This window comes from Rhodamnia argentea, chromosome 3, assembly GCF_020921035.1.
Source record: "Rhodamnia argentea isolate NSW1041297 chromosome 3, ASM2092103v1, whole genome shotgun sequence".
Classification (NCBI taxonomy): domain Eukaryota; kingdom Viridiplantae; phylum Streptophyta; class Magnoliopsida; order Myrtales; family Myrtaceae; genus Rhodamnia; species Rhodamnia argentea.
In genome coordinates, this window is record NC_063152.1 from 5,733,376 (window position 1) to 5,748,384 (window position 15,009).

Below are 15,009 nucleotides of genomic sequence, written 5' to 3' on the forward strand. Positions count from 1 at the left end.
GAGTTCATTTAGGTCGAGGATCCAATCCATGCCATGAGATTATAGCCAAGATGGTGGATCCTCGATACCAAAGCTCGGGATCAAAGATGGGGTCACCCACTACTCGCTATTAAGGCCGGGGAAATTCCCAATCTTGATACCATCTTTAATTTTACTAAGAGTTTAGGTGGTGGAATGCCAAAAACCGAAAAATCATGCACGAGAGTTTAAGGCACTCAACATTCCAACTTTGCAAGAAATTAAGAATATCAACTTTGCAACACAAAAATTAGAAAACATTGCAATCAACATAACCCTATAAAAACATATAACACCTAACAAAATTAGGGGTCAATCCAAATCACCAATTAGAAAAATTTTCCATGAAAAAAATTTAGGTCTAAGTCCACTAGGTTCCTTTTATTTTTTTCAAAAATTATAAGTCCAATTATGTCCTTCATTTTTTTTAAAAATAAAAAAAAAAAACGTTCCTAGTGGATTCGCCAAGCTCTCTCGACTTAAAAAATCAATTTTTTAGGTTAATGAATTACTAAGTTAATTAAATTAACTAATCTAGCTCGAGTTCTCCCAAACTCTATCAATCCGCAACTTAGGTTCAAATGATTAACATGGAAAAGATTTTCAATTTGGAGTTGTCACTAATCATTCTAGGTAGGCTGATTAGAAACCTAAATAAAATAGCGGAAGAAAATTTTTTATTTTTGCGAACTAGAGGTTTTGAGTCTGGGGATTTGATTACGCTAATATTTCTATTAATGCCCTTTCGGTACTATTCTTTCATGAAAAATCTTTTGTTAGGCAACATGGATCAATTTTAGACTAAAGTCCTATCATGCACATGTGATCACGCAGGTGCACAAACATTATTGAACAATCAATAAATGAAAGCATAAATAAATTGTGAGTGAGGGATAGAAATGTGCTTACCTTAAGCAAACGTAAGCACCTGCAATGTTAGCTAGAAAACCATTCAGACAATCCTAATAAGGTTTCTAATTAACATTGCATCAAACGAAATCTTTTTGGTTTTCTTGTTTAAATAATGTAAGCTTTCTTTTTTTTTTTTTTTTTTTTGGGGTCAAATGTAAGCTATCTATATGAAATGAAATGCACGAGATACAGTTAAACGTTATGCCAAAATAACTATCCTGGGTATGATGCTCCATGAAAATAAATTCTAAGATACAATGACATGAAAAAAGTGCAATAAAGGTAAATGCTTGATAAGATAAATAGCAAATCAAAGATAAGAGTTTGATTGTTGATTGATTGGTCCTTAACAAAAAGCCGGCTCCGACTTTTTATAAACTCGTACAAGATAAAACTATCCTCTGTGATTTCCTCACATGCACCTTTTCTTGAAATTCTTGGATCCATCGCTAACTGCTCCCCTTATCATTTAGATGATTTAAAATGCAAACTTAATCGCTTCGCATAGCTGTCGGCATGACATACCGACTTCATGGTGTTGCCGACGCTCCTTCGTAACCGAGCATTGATTTGCTAGTCTTGGCTACCAATACACAAATTTCAATAGGCCTTGTGAACTCCCGTAGACTCCATGATCATTTAAGAGCCAAGTCGATTTTCAGTGTCAACAAATATAATAGTCATCACTGAACCGAAAGTATTATTTCGGACGAGATGAGTAGGCTTCGTACTCATTCTGCATTCTTTAAGTTGAGGTTGACCACCATGGCGGCAATGGACAAACACAAACTCTTTTTCTCTCTCCCTCTCTGGTGGGGTTGACCACCATGGAGGTAGGGGCCACTGGGTCTGGCTAAGAAAACATAGGCGTTAACAAGAAAGGAAGAAGCAATTTGTGTTGATCTGCATATTCTCACTTATGCCCATGTTGCCATTTGGGCCGACCGGCCTTAGGCGAGACTGATGGGCCTCCATGTGCATGATATACTCTCTATTCATGATCCAGAGATCCGAGATCGACCAACAAATCGGCCCAGCCCGCCATGGTGCCAAAGTTTCAAAACTCGTCCGCATGAAGCTAGATGCCCGCCATGCTCGTACGGACAACTTTAGCCTCTGTGAGTATGTTACCTCACCATGCACGCCATGTTCCAGAATTCCTTGATTTGCGTTTGTCACGCAAGCGCGCTTTGACATGGACCATGTGCTGCGCTGGAAAAAGTCTACAGCTTAAAATTGAAGATCTTGATATAGTCTTCTTCCGGCATTGTTCTCATCTACTTCAATCTCTGTCAACGGCTTTATATCTTTTTCACCACAGAGGACGACTCATACTTCTCATCTTTGACAACGGAGCTGAAGCAGCCAGCAAACCCCATGTCTGCACAGCCTCCTCTTCGTCGCCTTCCTTCTGTCCTTCTCTGTCTTCACATCCTAACGTTCGGCCTCTCCGGCGCTGAACACTGTTACGACATTGGCAACTTCACGGCCTCCGGCAATTACGCCAAGAACCATGAGCTTGTCCTCTCTTCTCTGGCTAGCAACATGATTTCGAACCATGGGTTCTACTCCGGAAAGGTAGGGAATGGCTCGGATGTTGTTTACGTGCTCGGTTTCTGCAGAGGCGACTCTTCGAACACACTCGCTTCAAGTGCATAAGCTCTGCTGCTGAAGATTTGATGATCAAGTGTCCGAACCAGAAAGCTGCGTCCACCTGGGGGACAGGAGAACCTCTGTGCATCATCCGTTATTCTGATCGTTCGATATATGGCGTGAAGCAGACATTTCCAACATTAAGGCTTTTGAATACCGGCCACATCCAGATGGATCAGGATCAATTTGATCTAATATGGAGGAACTTGACCAAGGGGCTGGCAGCGAGGGCTTCGATGGGGACATCACAGCTCAAGTTCGCAGCAGGGAGCACGGTTTTGCCGAACCTCCAGACAATGTTCGCACTGTTGCAGTGCAGCCCTGATTTGTCTTAGGATGATTGCCAGAGTTGCTTGTTGGAATGCATAAATGATTATCAAGGATGTTGCCATGGACATCAAGGTGGTGTTGTTCAGAAGCCTAGCTGCATTTTCCGATGGGATTTGTACCCGTTTTTCGAGTCCAATCTGGGAAATCCTCCGTCATCTCCGCCACCACCAACTGCAGTCACCGAGGCCAACCATCCTGCTCCACCTGCAAATGTCCAAGTCACCTATGGTTGGTTCAATTTTAAGTGTTACTGCTGATTTTAAATTCATGAATCACAATTCTTATTCGAAGTTTGTGCCTGCTATGTGGGATAAAGTCTTCTCTGATACACATGAAATTGTCAGTCCATGTATCAATGGGGATTAGTAGAGCCGAATGATTCGATTAAAAGCATTGCTTGATGTTGGCAAGTAATATCTCGAAGTCATTATGGATTGTAGATGCTGTCGAAGGTTCGGCAGTTCTCTTCATGATGGCTATTGTCTTTACCTGTTGGTTCATTAGAAGACGAAGAACTAGTCCATGGAAGGTCTTATCTGGTTAGTGGATTGAAGTTTTGTGTTCTGCATTTTCACTGTTATTGAATGACTTCTTATCAAGCTAAGCATAAGGATTTATCGGCATGTCAAGAACAAGAAAGTCTGAACTTTTTTTCTGATGGGATTCTGGAGATCTCATGTTGATTGCTCTGCATTTTCTTCAGCAAAAGAGGTTGAAATCGCTGAAAACTTAAAGTTCAAAATAAGCGAGATCATGGATGCCATCAATTTCTTTTCAGAAGCAAATAAGCTTGGAGAAGGGGGATTCGGAAAAGTGTATCGGGTAGGTGGAAAATTTTCTAGATGTTCATTTGGGAATTACATACACTACATGGAGATAAACATTGTTTCTTGCAAATGAAAATTTGACTGTAGGGCAAGCTTGAAAATGGAAAATATATTGCTGTGAAGAGGCTTGAGAGGTGTTCTAATCAAGGTCAGCAACATTTCAAGAATGAGGTCACTCTGTTGGTCAGACTCCAGCACAATAATCTGATTAAGCTCCATGGGTATTGCTTGGAAGAAGGGGAAAGAATTCTTATACTCGAGTTCGCACCCAATGCTAGCCTTGATGGATTCATTTCTGGTACGAACTTGGACATTCAAATTTGTTGCTTCAATTTCATCAATGCTATGTGCATTGATTGGACAGTTTTTGCATCAAACCATTTGGCAGTTCTTTGCTTTACATGCAGAACAACTACGAACCTAAATGATCTATATTTTGCAGATTCAATCAAACGTGTGTTTTTAAGTTGGGAGAGGCGTTTCAGTATAATAAGAGGAATTGCTCGAGGACTTCTTTACCTGCACGAGGATTCCCGCCTTCGGATTATACACCGTGATCTAAAGCCTAGCAATGCTTTGCTAGATGATAACATGAATCCTAAGATATCCGATTTTGGCACAGCAAGGCTATTCGTTTTGGATCAAAGTATAGAAAAAACTGCACATATCGAAGGAACTTCGTAAGTTTTAAATAAACTTATCTAAAGCTTCTTGGTTTGTTTCAACCTTTCTAAGGAAGTATACAATGAAAACAAGCGCCAATTTCAGTTTCCCGGTAGATGATTCGTGGATCTATGTGTTTCACGTGTTGCAGTGGCTACATGGCTCCTGAATATGTAAAGCATGGAGAGATCTCTGTGAAGACCGATGTGTATAGCTTTGGCGTAGTGGTATTGGAGATCATCAGTGGCAAGAAGAGTTCATACTTCAGCCGTTCGGGGAATTCAGAGCACCTACTGGGCTACGTGAGTATAAAGTTGTGGAGATCATCTGTAATACTTCTCCCTGCGCATGTGAAATTACAAAACCCATTTGCTTGCTTTCGCGATTGTGCACTGCAGGCATGGAAAAATTGGAGAAAGGGAACGCCTTTTCGCCTTGTAGATCCGATGTTAAACGGCAGTGCGACAAGCGAATTGTTAAGATGCATTCATATTGCGTTGTTATGTGTCCAAGAGAATGTAGCGAGACGGCCTACCATGGGTTCGGTGGTTTTAATGCTCGGGAGCCAGAGCACGACCCTCCCAATGCCGACACGGCCTGCATATTTGACAGATGCCAGTGTTAGAGAAATGTTGACTTCATCAGGCAATGGCTCGTCAACGCCATCAACAAACGAAGCTCAGGATGGATCCACATCCTACATGATATCATTATCGATTGATCGAAGCTGAATTCCGAAGCAAGACGGTGCGAGCTGCTGTTCAGATGAGTTTATGCTTTTGAAAGGTCTAAACTCAACGTGAGTTTCATTATAAATCTAACTGGAGAATATGCGGTGGAAAGGTGTAACATAGAAAAAGAGCTCTTGTTTATTCTGACATCATTGACCCGTTGTCTAAAGATTCATGGAACGCCTTTCAAGGGACACGACCTTGTTAATACATTAATTCAAAATACGGTTGATCCATTCAATTTGCAAGTTATTTCATGTCCATGTCAAAGTCTTCCGTGTTGAATTACAGCTCCAGAGTCTTTGCAGTCGTCCTCTTACCATATCGTATTCTCCCATTCCCTCAGGCATTACTCGCCAGGCTTCTTTGCTCCCGGTCAATCCCTCAAAGTCAGAAATAGTTTCCACTTTTTTTTTATTTGTTATCCTCCCAGCAATAACGATGTAATAATCCTACATATTGTTTTCAAAAGAATAGATTTTTAAGCTGATAAGAAACTTATTGACCATCCTAAACATCATCATCATCGGATGGAGTTTAGGTATAATGAACTTTTTTTGCTTCCCGGTTGAAATTTAAAATATTATCCATACTCCAAAAAATTATGAAAAGATTATATACGAGCGATTGTCTATGTCAACTAGTATATTCTATCGCAAAATCTAATATTTTTAGCGTTTGAAAAAATAAAACTGTGTATCTGACAAGAACAAGATTAAAGTAACAAGTAAAATCCAATCCAAGCTATTGTATTTTTGATATATTGGCTTTCTCCTACGGTTCAGTCATGTCATGCAAAAGCACTCTTGACTTAGGCCATAAGGGCGCGAATGATAATCATTCTATTCGCGGGAGCTATTTCTAGCCGGAGATGGATTTTTCTTTTTCTATTTCTATTACCCGAATGAGTTTTTGAGTGGAGAAACGCGTATGATAACAGTACAAAATTCTATTTTCGGACCAGATATTCATTTAATAGCAAAATACAATTTCTATGGCTGCCAATGCCGGACCTTGGCCGGCGACTAGTCACCGATGAACAACAACCAACTACTAGTGTTCAACGACCGGTAAACAGCAGAGCGAGGCTAGCGACCCCAAGACCGGCGACCTACGACAAGGATGAGAGAGAGAGAGAGAGAGAGAGAGAGAGAGAGAGCATGTAAGAGTGAGGGAGTAAGCGATTAGAAAAATTCTTATTTCTGTTTCTGTTCCAGAAAAAAGAAAAGTACAAAAGTTTTACTTCTCATTTCTGTTCTAAACATATTTCTGGGCACAAAAATTTACCCAAAAAATAAAAAATGAAATTATTTTACCAGACAAATTTCTGTTTCAAATATATTCCTGAGAATAGAAAAGAAAAAAAAAACAGAATGGTCATCAACTTTGAACTCTTGTTTCCTTTCGTCATTGTCCTTATCAACTTCATACCCTATCAACGTTCATGAGACGATATTTACATTATATACTTCAAAACCTTTCAATCGATTGTTCAAAGTACTTATGAGATCATTGAGGACTAGCGTTAGACAAAGATAAATGTGTTATCACAAAAGTCGAGATCTAACATTGTGACAAAATTAAGGTCGCGTTTGTTTTGGGAAAAGCTGCGTGATAAAGAAAAATACTTCACAAAGAAATTATTTAAAAAGATGATTAATTTTTTATTTATGCGATGACATGTGATCGAAAAGGTTTTTTTTTTAAACTGAAATTCGTTCTGCAGAACCCTTTTGATGCCAAAACCAACAAGTGATGAGACCCGCCATGACAGATCCTGCAAGTCCAAGTGCCCTTTCCCTCGAACACCTTTCCCAAAAAGTCCCTCCCTTTCCCCTTATCCAGAAAGACAAAACCCTGACTAGTGAAACCAATCTTAACAACCACCCTTTCGACCAAACAGAATCCTTTACTTGATCAATCACAGAGTTTACAAAATCACCGAAAATCTGACAAAAAATAAACTTCATTCGAATGATGTCAATGCACATGGGCAAAAGATCGAGTGGCTGCGCATAGTCTAATGTGACAAATTTCCAAAAACTAGAGAGGATCGGTTCCACCAAGGATCGGACGTCGTTGACGTTAGGGAAAATCTTATGAAGTTTTGAAAATGACAAAATAATCAAAAGCTACTAATGTGTATATTGGTTGAGTAGAACCAGGTAAAAAATGTACAAATTATTATGAAGATATTGTCTTGACCGAACGTTTGAAGATTATGAGTTGTCTATCAATGGTAAATAAGGTATTGGGCGTAAAGGTGTCTACAAGTTGGGGGTACCTGAGTAGAACTTGACAAGCCTAGAACGGGAAGTATGGTCAAGCTCGGAGGGACCTTGGATAGGTGAACAGTGAGGTAGAATCACTATTGCCGGCACGCTTGGAGGGACCTGAAGATGGAAGCTCAAGTGACGTTATAGATATTACATCTGAAGTTTGTATGTGCTCGGATGTTAGCACAAGACGGACTCGGATAGACACGGGATGAGCTTAGACGTTGAGCTCGGATGCTGACTAGCTCAGACACAAAGGAAACTTCAGAAGCAATGTTCAGATTCGGACGCAAATCATTTTACAATGGCTAGTGATCCGGTTTGGATTTCTTTCTTATGATAGACAAGCTGTCATCTATAAATAAAGAACTCTACTCATTGAAAGCTAGATTTAGATTGTATGCGTGACTAAATCCACGAAGATTATAATTTCACCTATAAAGGAGACCATGATGCTAAAGCGCAAAGAGAGATCAACAGTAAAAAATTTCAAAGTTCAAAGAGAGCTTCAATCTATATACTTGTCTCCCGTGAGCATTCATTTATATATCCTTGAGAGGTGTTTGCAATATTTAGCTTGTGTTTAGGTATGAGATAGCGAGTCCTATTTGCTTAATTATTAACCACACCTACTTCGAGAAGAAGTGCTTGGGTATAAGCAACACTTGCTATTGTAATATCCGATGGATTGATTAGTGAAATCTAGCCAGATAGCTGTTAGAGTGGAGAGTGGACGTAGGCTTGACAAAGCCCAACCACTATAAACATAGTGTGCAAATCTCTCTACCCTTAAACTTTTACTTATTGCCTCTGAGTATTTATTGCATACATGTGAATATGAGTATATAGCTATTCATGTTCGGTTTCTGACTTGGTTCGGAACATGCTTATTTCAATTTCGCATTGTTTTAAGAAAGTGTTTGAAATCACCTATTCACCCCCCCTTTAGGTGATACCGCTAGCTCTAATAATTGATATCATAGCAAGGTGCTAATTATTTTTTGAAGTGTTTTTACTTCTAAGCTAATGATCTATTATGGCTAGCACATATTGCACTACGCTTCATTCAAGGAGAAAGCATCAAAATGAAGGCACAGTGATTGGCAAAACAAAATGAAGGCATTCATCGGATCCCAAGATATTCAGATGTGGGATGTTGTGCGAAGAGGAGTTGATCCTACCACAAACACATTAGGTAGTGGAAATACAAATGTAGAAGACAACAACAATACTCCTATTGCTTCTCTCTCTACAATTGAATTAGCTAAAAGAGGCACTTTAGATCCTAGAGCTATTTACTCATTCTATTGTGCATTATCTCCCTCTGAATACGAAAGTGTTGCAGATTGTCCATCAGCAAAAGCAATTTGTGATAAGTTTCATGTGACACACGAAGGAACATACAGAGTTAGAGAAACCAAAATTAGCATTCTTCTTGGTCAATATGAGTCCTTCAAGATGAAGCCAAATGAATCAGTGAAGGTCATGTTTGATAGATTCACTAAAATATTGAATGGTTTTGCTTATCAAGGACAACCAGTGTCTTGACCTATGAAAGTTAACAAGCTTCTAAGGGGTCTCTCAAAGGAATGGAATCACATCAAAACGTCCATTCGAGAAACATGACGATCATGCCATTAACCATTGATGAGCTTGTTTGCACTCTTCAATCTTACGAAGATGAACGAATCAATGAAGAAGATCACCAAGGTAAGAAATTAATTGCTTTGAAATCTAACATTGATTATGATGATTCAGATTCTAAAGATGATGAAGAGAACGATGAACAAGTTGCTCTCATGGTAATAAAGTTCAGAGAAATAGCTAAGAAATATAAAAATTTCAAAGGCAAAAGAGACTATAAATAGTATGATCAAAAGAGATCATACAATTCCAAAGAAGAAATCAAAGACATGATATGCTTTGGGTGCAAGAAAAAGAGGCACATCAAACCAAACTGCCCACTTCTGAAAAAGATAAAAAAGATAAAAAAATCCAAGAAGGCTTTAAAGGCAGAAATTTAGAGTGATACCAAATGTGAATATGACAACTATGCAAACATTTGTTTGATGGAAAATTTTGAATTAGATGAAGGAACCGAGGTAACTCATTCTAATACTCCTCTTGAAGTATCTGAATATATTGATGAATCATGTTCAGAATGTAGATCTGCTCTCATGAAAATCTCGGAGTTGAAGAAAGAAAATACGAAGTTGAGGTAACAGAATGTTTCTAGTGAAGAAAAGATTGCTATTTTGAACAAGGAAATTTCAGAAATCAAAGAAAAAGGAGATTTACTTGAAAAAGAAAATGACTCTTTCAAAGTGGAGATTTCAAATGTTACTAAAAACTTTTCGTTTGGTTCAAAATCTTCCGAACACATTCTTTCTATGCAAGTTCCATATTTCAATAAATCTAGACTTGATTTTGTGATCAAAAATGATTTTCCGAAAGTCAAGATCCTCTTATGGTATAAGCCTTCAAATAATATTTATAAAAATCATTTACCAAAACGTTTTATAAAACATGTTGACCGAAATTCCTATGAGTGTTCAAACTTTGTGAATTCAAATCATCTCAAGCAAAAATGTTCAGAAGGTTGGATACAATCCAAAGCGATTCTATGGAATTTCAAGAAATGTTCTAACGTGAAAGGACCCAAATTTATTTTGGGTACCTAAGGAAAGTTGAGTTTGTTCTTCTGGTAGGGAATAAAGAAAAAGAGAAAAATTGGTAAGAAAAGATATGCAGTTGTATTTTAAATTTGCTTTGGTACATATTTTAAATATCAATAAATACTCCTTATACTTGATTTTTTTTTTATCTTCACTTCGTGCTCTGTTATACTTTATTTATCTTGATATGGCATGTTCTAGTGTATTACATCGTTGGAAATGTGTTTTTTTAATAAACGTCCAATTCATTTTTGGTGGGTCTTGAGATTTTAAGAAAATTGTTGATATCTTATTTAGGATTATTGGACTGATTTTATACTTCTAATTTTGTCACGTGTTCCAAAGTGAAAGTCTTTTTCCGAGAAATTTGATTGATGATTTCTGATCTTATCATTCTTTGCAAAGTGGAAATCTTTTTCAAGAGATCATTATTCATGATATGCTTTCCCTAATTGGCGTGTCAAGATGAGTCAAGAAAGAATCTTTTGCTATCACAATTTCATTTGGACTTTATGTTGATATGGGATGTTTAACATATCTGCAAAGTGAGAATTTTTTTTCAAGGAGATATTGATTAGGCATATTATTAACAGTATAATCATTCTTTCTATGCCATAAGATTATGGAAAGAATTCTTGGACATGTACAAAGATTTCTTATCTTGTGTCTAACAAAAGGAAAGGATCCAAATATGTGGATACCGAAAAGGAAATGAGCTTGCTGCAAGAAATTCTACAAAGTGAGTTTGATTGCAAATCTAAGAAAATCATAGTGCAAAAAAGAAATCTCTCAAGCAAGATTGATGAGGATCATATATTAATCAATGGCATATTTAAAACATATACCACGAGTAAGAGAATAAAATATTTTGTGTCCATCATCTATTTGGGCTTACAAGTTTTCAAATGGATTTATTATGATGATTAAATTATTTGATAATTGTCAATTGTTGAGATTACGTTTGATTTAAATGATATATTTGCTACCATAAGTACAAAATCTTGCAAAGATTTAATGATTGAAACATCTTCGTCTCTTTTGCAAACAATATTACTATTATTTGCATCTGAGCTTTATGCTTAAGAAAAATACATTGAGAAGAAATCATTACATACTTTTATATATTTCGATACACTTGCTATTATCTTAAAAGCACATCTTATAAATTAGCAAGTTCAATCCGTGAATCAGAGGAAGGTATGGACATGATATTCTCCTTATTTTTGCAAAGAGTATTATCTCTTTTACGAGACTTTGCAGGTTCTCAACAGAATTTGTTCATATCAAGTTTGAAAAGTTTGATCTAAAATTCGTGAAGATTTTGCCCTACTTTCCAAGGATAAAAAGCTATCTTCTTTGCACAAAATTCTCGCAAATTCTTGATGGCATCACGACATATTTTGAGCAGGTCCCTAATGCGTTGGATGAAAGGTTGAGTAGCTTCTGATACAAAAATTTAGTATTTTTATGCTATTTAATTCATTCGAAAGCAAATGTATTAAATATTACTTGAGATATTATATCTTTAATAGAAAATTTGTCCAAAATATTTGTTGAGTTTATGCAGATTGATTTCGAGACCATCTTGATTGAAGAAACAAAACTCTTTCTCGAATCACATAAGAAAACGAATGTTGAGGAAGACTAGACACCAAAGCTTTCAATTGCACATGAATCAGCATCTGATGAGCTACATCTACGCATCATTCCAGAAGCTATTCATACTCAAGGGGCATTAGAAAAAGTGCAGAAGGATGACATTGTTGAGGATGTTGCTGCTACAAAGAAAATTAAAGAAAATTATTCTGCTCAATGTGCACAAGCCGTGAAAAAAAAAAAACATTTGCAAAAGCTGTCTTGATGACAGAGGGAGAATCTTCTCAAAGAAGCAACAAAGGGGAGCATAAATCATGTATGGGAAAATCCTAGAAAAGTTAAGTAAATTTCTGCCCGATCTTGATCACTACTTTTGCGGTAGAAGAAACGGTTGTCGCGACCTCGCCTTCGGCCTCCCGCAGAGGGTCCGGCGGGGTTTAGAGGTATTGCCATAAATCAATGGCGTGGACTCTCCCAAATCCTACCTCGCGTGACATTGGATTTCTTTTTACTGATTAGCAAATTAAAATGCTATTAAGAGTCGCCACTAGCCTATTGGGGTCGGCTAGAAACCAATCGAGACACGGGAGGGTTATCTCGATTCCTACGCAACCGGAGTTTCTAGGTTCGGAGACTTGTTTACGCTAACTAGATAATTAGTGCCCTTTCGGTACCTAACCAGTTGATATTCCCAAAGGTGACCACACATTCTGCATATCATTTTAAGCTCATCGGGTATCTAACCAGTACTAAATGATCATGCATAATGTTTTTCTATCATTTTGTGCAATTACCTATTTATCCTTGACCTAACATATAAGGAAAGCGATTAACGGGCAATTTTTCAAAAGGCAGTGTTATAAACACCCAGTCAAATAAATATGCCAAATAAAGATTAGGATAAGCACATGCGGACCAAATCTATTATGGCGATATTTAAACAAACAACTTCGACTCGAAGATCGAATCACAACAATATCAGACCGGATTGGACATCGGTCTTCAATCAACGCCAATTTAAGGCTTAAAATTCACATTAGGGGTAAAAAGGTCATGAAAACCATTTTTTTAAATTTTCTGAAATTTTTCTGATTTTTTTTAATTTTTTTATTTTTATTTATTTTTTGAATTTTTTATTATTTTATTAATATTTTATTATTAAAGGGAACCGGAATTGGGCCTAGTCGGCACACACAAAAAAAAAAAGAGGCCCAATTTTCTTTATTTTAACTGAATTGGGCTCTAAATTTTCTCCTAGCCCATTTCACTCACGCCCAATCTCAATTTTTATTCTTCTATTTTTGAATTGGCCCAACTTCACCCAAGAACAGGCCCAACTTCCAAAACCCACGCCAACTTCTCCCTTGAACAAAAAGAACAAAGCCCAAATCCTTTTCTTTTCCCTTCCGGACCAGCCCAACTCGGTTCAGCCTTTGCTCTTTATTTTTCACGCCAGCCCAATTTCTCCTCTTCGGCCCAGCTCTTCTTCTTCTTCTTCTTCTTCTTCTTCTTCTACCAGCCCACTTCCAACAGCCCCTCTTCCTTCCACGCCAGCCCGAACCGATCAGCCCGCACAAGCCCAATCTCCTTTCTTTGGAGCAGCCCACCAATATCAACTTCCCCTCTATTTCTCACGCCGGCCCACACGACCGCGAGCCCACAAGCGGGAACCTTTCTTTTATTCCTTCAGCCCAACCACTTAGCCCAATCTCCTTTTCTTCTTCTCTCTTTTCTCAGCCCACTACGAACAGAAATAGCCAACAAAAACGTGAATTAGCCCTCCCCATTTTACTGCTCATCATCTTCCTCCTGTGGCACTTCTCTGCAACATCCCAAAACGGCGCTGCACCTCCTTCGTTCTCCTAAAAAAAACGTCATTGCGCTCTTCGTCGGGCCATCTCCGTCACCACGACGGACAGCCCCGAGCTTTGCATCACCTTAGTTCGGGCTCGCGTCGCCCCCGGTTGCCATTGCGCCAACTAAACCCGAGCTCGTTGATTCTTTTCACGGGACGGGGATGCTCATCAGTGGTCTCCCGATCGTCGCCCCAACGCCTAGCTCTTGAAACTCTCGCCCAACACGGGCCGCCGAACCGACACCGCCCTAGCTTCCGTCGCTCGTGCTTATGGTTTGAACCTCCTTATGCGCCGGAATCTCGCCGGACCTTGAACCACTTAACCAGTCCCCTCCCCAAGCGGCTCCTAAGTCTCACCATGAAACCCCGGAGAATCGACGACCACCAACAACGGGTTCGGTAGAGGTTCAAAACTACCATCGCTACTCCATTTCACACGGCTAAACCCCTCCGAATGGTCATCCACTCAAAAGACCGTCCATAGTTTGAAACCAAACAAAGACATTAAACTACCAACCAAAGCAAACAAGTGCAGCCAAGTGACGAACCGAGAAAAGGAGTCGAAAACTTGCGATCGGACATGGGTATTATAGTTAAAACAGACCAAGAACTCAATAGCAAGACCCGTAGCGGCCGAAACAACACGGTGGCCTAAGGCTCGCCGGTCCGAGAAATGGAAACTCTCGGCCCGGCGAGCTGCGAGGATGAAATGGGGACCACCAAGATCGAGAGAGGGTGCCAACCTTTACGAACGAGGTCACGGGTTCGCGGGTGACTTCTCGGAGATTGGCAACTGCGCTCTTGTTCTCCTTAAGCTTCCTTCGCACCCCTTCTTCCTCCCTATTTTTTTTTTTCGACCGAACCCCTTTCTTCCCGGAGCCGAACCAACGAACCTTGAGCCCGCCCTCCTCTCCTTCTTTTATGCTTTTCTTGACTCATTCCCCAAGTTTCAACTCGTGGACGGGAGTGAAATCCGCTCGACGTAGACGTGGGTTGGTGAATAGCCACGTGAAGTGAATGGTGAAAATGTGAGTGACGTGAAGCTTGTGCAAGAGAGGGTGACGTAAGTGGGGTGAAAAATGAGAGATGGGCTGTTGGGAAACAAAAGGGGAGTGGGCTGAGGAAAAATAAAAAAGGGAAGATGGGTTGCTCGTCCGGCCCGTGTGAGGAAGAAAAGCGGAGGGAAGAGATTTGGGCCGAGAAATAAAAAAGGCAAGTCCAGTCAAAAGGAGAAAAATGGCCAAATAGGGCCACGTTACGTCCGTGCCGCCCCGGGCCCGGTGGGCACGATCCGTTTTCTTCTTTATTTCTTTTTCTTTTTCTTTTTTTTTTCTCTTTTTTTTTAAAATTCGTTTTATATATTTTTTTTATTTAATTTTTCTATTTTTCAATAAGACAAAAATAAATTAGACGTATTCTTATTTAATGAATAATAATAATAATAATAATAATAATAATAATATGAGATCGCCA

General features: G+C 38.9%; 1 pseudogene; it reads left to right on the top strand.

Annotated features, from left to right (window-relative positions):
• The first annotated feature begins 1,757 nt into the window (after positions 1-1,757).
• LOC115731296 lies at positions 1,758-5,271 on the top strand (annotated as a pseudogene).
• Positions 5,272-15,009: the final 9,738 nt, after the last annotated feature.